Source organism: Dipodomys ordii, unplaced genomic scaffold, assembly GCF_000151885.1.
Source record: "Dipodomys ordii isolate 6190 unplaced genomic scaffold, Dord_2.0 Scaffold507, whole genome shotgun sequence".
Taxonomy (NCBI): Eukaryota; Metazoa; Chordata; class Mammalia; order Rodentia; family Heteromyidae; genus Dipodomys; species Dipodomys ordii.
Genome location: NW_012267723.1, coordinates 41,501 through 49,828, shown reverse-complemented (window position 1 = coordinate 49,828; position 8,328 = coordinate 41,501).

The window sequence follows — 8,328 nt, the reverse complement described above, 5'->3', positions numbered from 1 at the left end:
CCTCCATCAGAAAGAATGACATTGCCCCATTTGTTAGGAAATGGAAAGACTTGGAAAAAATTATATTAAGTGAAGTAAGCCAGGCCCAAAGAAACATATACCTCATGGTTTCCATTATTTGTAATAACTAGAATATGTCTGAGACAAGCAGAAACGGTCAGATATGTTGATGTTAGGTGAAATGAACCCCAAGATAAGTATTCAAATGATTTTTAGTTTCATGCGATTGTTTCTAACACATTTATAAGATTATTTCTTGGTTGCTTTGTATGTGCTTCCCCCATGATATAACCCCTGCTTTCACTTTATTTGATGTTGGCATAATTTGTGGAGGGGAAGGGAAAAAACAAATCGTTGAAATAGGGATACACCTGGACCCATTGCAACAATGAGATGTACAAGTCCTTATGTCGAAAAACGAACTTTACAACTTGGACCGGGGCCGGGGGGGGGGGGAGTATGGTTGGGGAGGGCAGGATATGGGAAGGGATAGGAAGGGGAAACAAAGAAGGAAGCAACAATGCTTGATAAAAAAATGTACTCATTATCTTACCTATGTAATTGTAACTCCTCTGTACTGTGTTTTCATAATAAAAAAAAGAAAGAATGACATCATCCCATTTGTTAGGAAATGGAAAGACTTGGAAAAAAATCTTATTAAGTGAAGTAAGCCAGGCCCAAAGAAACATAGGTCCCATGGTTTCCTTTATTTGCAATAACTAGTATATGTCTAGGACAAGCAGAAAAGCTATGTACATATGACCATATAACTTGATGTCAAGCGAAATGAACCCCAAGACAGGGACACAAGTGGTTTTTATTCTTGCTATTGTTTTTAATGTACTTATATTATGTGATTTTTTTTATTTCTTTGGTATGTTCCTCCCCCATGGTATAACCCCTGTTTTCGCTGTATTTGATATCGGTGCCCTGCATCTTGTATATACACTTTTCTAATTTGGGGAGGGGAAGGAAAAAAAGACAAAATGCTTAACTGCTAGATAGGAAATGTACTCATTACCTTACTCATGGAAAGAAAGAAAGAAAAAGAAAGAAAGAAAGATAGAAAGAAAGAGTCAAAGGAGATTGAGATTAAAAGATGTTATTTGACACTTAGTTCAGAGATAATAGTTTTTAAGCAGTTACTTGAATGATGGAGGTTTTTTGCAACTATTTTTTCCCCTAGGTAAAGGATTCCTGTGACTTCTTTAATGAAGACTTTTACTCATGCAAATAGTAAGCGGTGTGCATTTCTATTCTTAGCACTTCCTTTTATATAACTTACAATTTAGTGTTGAAAATACTGTGTGGAAAAGAAAGCCAAGAAGAAAGCCCGGATAAGCAAGTCGATTTTTAAAAGCAAGCTAGTAGCCAGGCTATGATGACTCAGGCTTATAGTCCTAGCTACTCGGGAGGCTGAAATCTAGGGATCCCAGTTGGAAGCCAGCCTGAGCAGGAAAGTCCCTGGGAGTCTTATCTCCAGTTAACCACCAAAAATCCAGAAGTGGAGCTGTGGCTCAAGTGTAGAGCACTACCCTTGAGCATAAAAGTTTGGGGACAGTGTTCAGGCCTTGAGTTTAATCCCCAGGATTGAAGTGGGTTTATGGGAACATGACAACTCATGTATACCCATATTCCAACTAGAAATTCAGCAGGATCATTGCCTTATAAGAATTAATATTCACTGCATTGATCTATTTACTGAATATATAAAAACAAAACAAAAATGTAAGCTAGTAGCTGGGCACCAGTGGTTCATGCCTGTAATATTGACTGCTCAGGAGGCTGAGATCTGAGGACTAGGGTTTGAAGCCAGCCCTGGCAGAAAAATCTTTAACCCTCCATCTTCAATGAAACAGAAAAATGCTGGACTGGCTGTATGGCTCAAGCAGTAAAGAGCCAGTCATGAGCAGAAAAACTTAAAGGACAGCACAGCCCTAGCACAGGCACAGGTTCAGGAACACACACCACCTCTTCCCTATTTTTGTTTGGCATCTGGATAACTTTGTTCTGTCCTCTACTTGAGTAACTTTAACCATTTTAGATTCTATATATGAGTGATAACATGTATTATATATTTTTGGATATATACTTTGGTCAGGATATAAGTCCTCTATACTCCATCACCAAAATGCCAGAATGGAGGTATAGCTCAAGTGGTAGAGTGCCACACCTGAGAGACAAGATTGAGGGAGATGTCAAGACCCATAGTTTAAACCCCAGTTCAGTCCAACACATACACACGCACGCACGCACGCACACACGCACACACACACACACACACACATACACACAAAGTTGGTATTTGTTGTGTTACTGGCCCCTATGTGTTTCACTCATGAGGGGTTCAATTAAGGAAGTAATTTCATTAGGAAATCAGAGGCTTTTGAATTTCTCTCTTTCTAGCTCTCCCCCTCTACCCTTTCTCTCCATATCTTAGTTTTAATAGGAACCTCTATATTTATTCAAGATATCTTGAATGATAATGGTTACAATCATCTTCATATTTTATTTGGTTCATCTTTGTGTTCTTTATCAGCAAGGACACTATAATTACCAGTTTCCTTGCTTTCCCCACTCCTTGGCTCTAATTTATAGTGGAATGCCTTTAGAATTGCTCAAAGAAAGAGAGATAGTGATTTTAGGATGTAGACTTTCTTTTTTATTATTTTATGTATTTTTATGTTTTGGTGCTAGTCCTGAAGCTGAACTCGGGGTCTGGGCACTCACTGTCCCTGGGCTGTTTTGATGAGGGCTAGCACTCAACCAATTGAGCCATAGCTTCACTTCCAGGTTTTTATGGTGGTTAATTGGAGATGAGAGTATCACAGGCTTTCCTGTCCTGTCAGGCTTCAAACCTTGGTCCTCAACTCTCACCTGCCTAAGATGAGAGGATTACAAGTATGAGCCACCAGTGCCTGGTTAAAATTTCTTTTTATTATGAGTGTGTGGTTTAAATAGTCTTTACAAAGTTCAACGTGACAATTAATGAGTAAAATCCATCTTGACCGGTTTCATACTTTACATCACAGGACTTAGAGTTTCTGTGAGGAAATAATCCATGGCTGGGAGGTTGTGCATGACAAGAACGGGGCTTTGTAGATTTCAGAATGGCTCCATCCATTACAGCTTCCAAGACCTGGTTTCAACCTGATGCCAACCTTTCGCTTCCTTCAACCCTTCCTTTTACCCCTAACGACTGCATTCTATAACATAAATGGAATTGGGGATGGGGCTATGTTGCAAAATAGCTCTGGTGACACAGGACATGCAGCAGAAAGTGAGGAAGAAAAGAATTTCCTGAGAGCTGACCCCAGACTGCTAATCTTGGAGTTGGAGCTGGGAGTGCTATGTCTCCTCTATATTCAGGACCACATGTCCCATAGTCCAGACAGGAGATTCTAGGGACAAGCTTAAGATCTCCAGAAGACTAGGGGAAACCAGGACAGGGATGTGGGTGTTATACACAATCTGCAGATTCAGGACAGTTGACATCTATGCACTCTAAGCAGTGTTACCTAAGCTCAGACTGCTTAGTGGTTGAGGTCACATTCTGTATTGCAGCCATGTTAAATGCAGCTCTCACACTTGCCTCTTTCCAAAGCACACACAGTGGAGGTGGAGGTCTCTTGGTAGAACAGAGCAATGCATGGCCTCAGGCACACTTAGCCCAATGAAGATTCCACAGGATGCTCACAGAACAAGAGACCACACTGATCTGCTGCCTGCGCCACACTCTAGGTGCAAGAAAGACACTATTGTGGGGATTTTAGCAGATAGAATTTACCATTTTATCAGGTAATTTGTGCCCATGTTAGTGGCCCTCATGAAAGACAACCATTTTGCCTGAGAATAGTGAATCCCTAAGAAGGACAAAATTGGGTTCCCACATGTATTGGTATATACTCTTACAGTAAAATTTGACCATTGAAGATTGTGCTGCAAAAAGAACTTAGTATTTTCCAAATTGGTTTACATTAATGGGGCTTATGTGGTTAATTGATAGATTGATGTGTGTGTGTGTGTGTGTGTGTGTGTGTGTGTGTGTGTGTTGTGTTGATCCTGGTTGGGGCTTGCACTCAGGGCCTGGGCACTGTCCCTGAGCTTTCTTGTGCAAGGCTAGTTAGCACTCCACCACTTGAGCCACTCCACCACTTCTGTTTCTGTGATGGTTAATTGGATTGTAAGAGACTTTCCTGACCAGGCTGGCTCTGAATTAGGACCCTTCCATCTTAGCCTCTCAATTACAGGTGCAAGCCACTGGCACCCAGCCAGACTAAATTTTGAATGTTATCTCCCTTTATTAATTTTAAAAAATTATGTTTAAATAGTTGTGAACAGCGGTTTTAGTTCAAGACTGCTGAGATGTTGATTAGGATTACATTGAATCTCTACATAATTTAGAAGAAATCCACATATTCACAGTCTTAAATCTTGGAATCCAGTAACGTGGCATGTCCCTCCCATTATCTCAGCTGCTTGAAAGTTTCTCCACAGTAAAATGTAGACATCTGTTTAGAATCTTGCCTATACATTGCTGTATCTTTACTAAATATATTATGGTATTTTCAAGTTCTGTTGTAAGTGATATTCCTTATTTCAAATTTCATTTCTTGTTATCTGTATTTCTCAAAGAAAGTACTTTAAAATTCCAATATCTTAAAATTTTCAGTTCTGCATCTCAGTTATTGTGTCTGTTTATGTAGGTTTATGGGAACATGACAACTCATTTGTAACCACAGTCCAACTAGAAATTCAGTAGGATCATTGCCTTATAAGAATTAATGTTCACTGCATTGAACTATTTACTGCATATATAAAGGGATGTAGGTAAGAGCAAACATGCACACTGTAAAAATGTTGTCTGAAAATGTATGAAAAGTGATTAACAGAGAATACCATACACAGATGGCCTGTAACTGACAGTGAAATACATAAGAGGCACCAGAAGAAGCTATCGGTATCAATGGTGACCAAAACTAAAGAGTGCAGTAAGATATCATCAGACATATGCAGAAGGGTACACATGAGCACATCCAAGCTTTGAGAATACATAATAGGAAGTGTCCCTATTGACAGAATTAAACAAAGCCCCACCTCTAATCACAATTTCTACTCACTAAGGATTTCACAAGCTTGTTGTCTCAGGGTCAGATGCCTATATAGAGCTCACCAACTCAAACTTAATTGGGACACTGTGTGCATTATGCACAGATCAACACATAATAAGAAACGTATTACCAGGTACAGGTGGCTCAGACCTTTAATCCTAGTTAATCAGGAGGCTGAGATCTGAGGATAATTCTTTGAAGCCAGCTCAGGCAGCAAAGTCTCTGAGACTCTTATCTCCAAGGAACCACCCAAAAGCCAGGAACAGAGCTGTGGCTCAAGTGGAAGAATGCATCACTGACAGAAAAAAAATAGGGACAGTGCTCAGGTGGAGTTCAAGCTTCAGTAAGGGCGGGGGAGAGGGAGAGGGAAGGGTGGGGAGGCCAGACTCTTATTGTGAGTAGATCTTAATCCATAGACCAGTAATAGGTGAAGAGATGGCCTCCAAACCTTTTGACGGATAATAGTGTGTGTGTGTGTGTGTGTGTGTGTGTGTGTGTGTGTGTGTGTGTGTGTGTTCTAGTCCTGGGGCTTGAACTCAGGGCCTAGGCACTGTTCCTAAGCTTTTCTGTTCAATGCTCTGCCACAGCTCCACTTCCAGCTTTCCTGCTAGTTAATTGGAGATAAGAGTCTCCTGGGCTTTCCATCCTAAGTTCTCAGCCTCCTAAATAGCTAGGATTGCAGGTGTGAGTCACCTGCACTCAGAGACTGATAACATCTTAAGTTGGGATTTTTCTTGTTGCATTGCCTGAGATCCCTAGTTTGTATGTAACTCAGTAGATAAATACATGTGCATACAATTTGTATAGGTCATATACAATGTATTTCCTAATTGATTCTTATCTCATTACTTTAAAATATTCTTTCTGTATAAAATGAAATTAATCTGGCTAGGCTGTAGTGGCTCATGCCTATAATCCTAGCTATTTGGGAGGTTGAGATATGAGGATCAGTCTGAAGCCAGCCCTAGCAAGAAAGTTCATGAGACCCTTATCTCCAATTAACAACCAAAACAAGGCACAAGTGACAAAATGGCTCAAGTGATAAAGTGCTAGACATAAGAAAAAAAAAAAAAGCTCAAGGACAGTACCCAGGCCTGGAGTTCAAGCCCCAGGACTAGTGTGCATGCATGCACACACACACAAACTGTTTTGGGGGAAACATCCTGGCAACTCTTTTTAGTAAACTTGGTAAGTTTATTGGAATAGCCTAACAATTTCATTACAGGTAAAAAAAAAAATGACTCACACCCTCGAATTCACACCTTATTTTACCATTATTGCCATGAGGAGAGAGGACACGAGTGTTAAATACTAAAGCCCTGCACCTGAGTTTCTACAATGCCTGATATGGTTATTCAGTAGGAAAGGCTGGTGCTGAAATAATGGCACATCAGCATGGAAATAATTAAACTGTAACCTTTATCTAATTCCACATGCAAATGTTTTTAATGCATCGTTAAAAAAATAAACCAAATTAAAAACCGAGAGTGCAAGTGGCTCACACCTGCACTCCCAACTACTGAGAAGGCTGAGATTCAAGTATCACACTTTGAAGGCAGCCCAGGTAGGAAAGTCTGTGAGACTCTTACCTACAAGTGGAGCTGTGGCTGAAGTCCTAGAGTGTTAGCCTTGAACAAAAATGCTGGCAAACAGCATGCAGGCTCTGAGTTCAAGCCTCAGAACTAGCTCAAAAAATGCATCATAGACCTAAATGTAAGAGCTAAGATTAGAAAACTAAAAGTTATCAATCTCCCAGAAGAAAATTCAGGGGCCCTGCCCAGGCTAGCTCCACCCCCATAACCTGAGAACAATGGACTCCACTAAGAGGCACCCTCACCACAGTGCCATCTCTCTTGTTTTAGGAGACACAGTCAACTTAAAAGTCTAAATTCTAGGGAACAGAAAATATAGAAAGATGAATCGTTTGAGGCCAACCTAGGCAAAGTTACTGAGTCCTTAACTCAAACAACATAAAAACAAAAGTTCTTGGGGAAATGCTCCAGTGGTTGAGTATTTGATTTGCCCACATGAGGCCCTGGATTCCAGCACCACCACAAATAAATGCCACACAGTACAGTAAGTGTCCCACAAAGGTTCATCTGGTGAAGGATGATTCACCAGAGTGGCATTATTTGAGATGGTGGAAGCTTTAGGAAGTGGGGCCTTGGCAAGTCCTTCGTCCTTGGGACATGGTCCTGAAGGCAAACGATCCCTGATTTGGGCTCTTCTTGGTGTTGGCACTGGGGCTGTGTTATGATCTGTTTACTTTGTCATTCCTATTATGCTCATCAGAAGCCGCTAGGATTTCTGATTTCAGACTGAAATCGCTAGAAGAGGATGCCCAATGACCCGTTCCTCCACACTTGCTTCAGATACTTTTTTATACTACCATGTAGCTGAATAACATAAAATTGGCACCCAGGAGTGGGACACACACTGATGTCACTATATATGTGAAGATGTGGAGGAGCCCTTGTAGTTGGTCAGTGGAAGAGGTTGGAGGAATTTGGAGGGGCAGCTTAGAGAAAGCCTAAAGTGCTTACATGAGCTTAGTGGGTGGGTAGTAAATGTCATGCTGCTGCAGTGGTACACAGCAAGGAGGCTGCAGCCATTTTTTTAATTTAATTTTATTTTATTTGTGAACATACTGTACAGAGGGGTTACAATTACATGGGCAGGATAATGCGTACATTTCTTACCAAGCATTGCAGCCTCCTCCTTTGTTTACCCTTCACATCCCTTCCCAGCCTCCCCCCTCCCCCCCAATCCCAATCCTTCTCCTTCCCCCCCCCTTCCCCCCCCACGCCCCCACCGATGTTGTAAAGCTCATTTTGGACATGACAACTTGTACTTCTCATTGTTGCAACAGGTCCACCTGTATCCTTAAACAACTGGTTTTTCCCCATCTCCTCCACAAGTTATACTTACATCAAATATAGTGAAAGCAGGGGTTATACTGTGGGGGAGGGACATACAAAGCAACTGCATCTTAGTGGCCAGTGCACAGCTAGGCACCACAGAGAGCTGGCCAGACAAGGCCTCTCCAGAGAGCAGATTATCTGCTGCTAAAGTATAGGCTAGGTGATTGGTTCTGGTTTAGAGTTAGGAGGCTAAGGCACATACCTGCTGTTTGATTTTTATTTGCAGTGTTCTTTTTTCCTTTTGACCTGGATGGAAGAAGCTGATGCTGAAAGCAGAATCAAGAAGTTGCATGTAT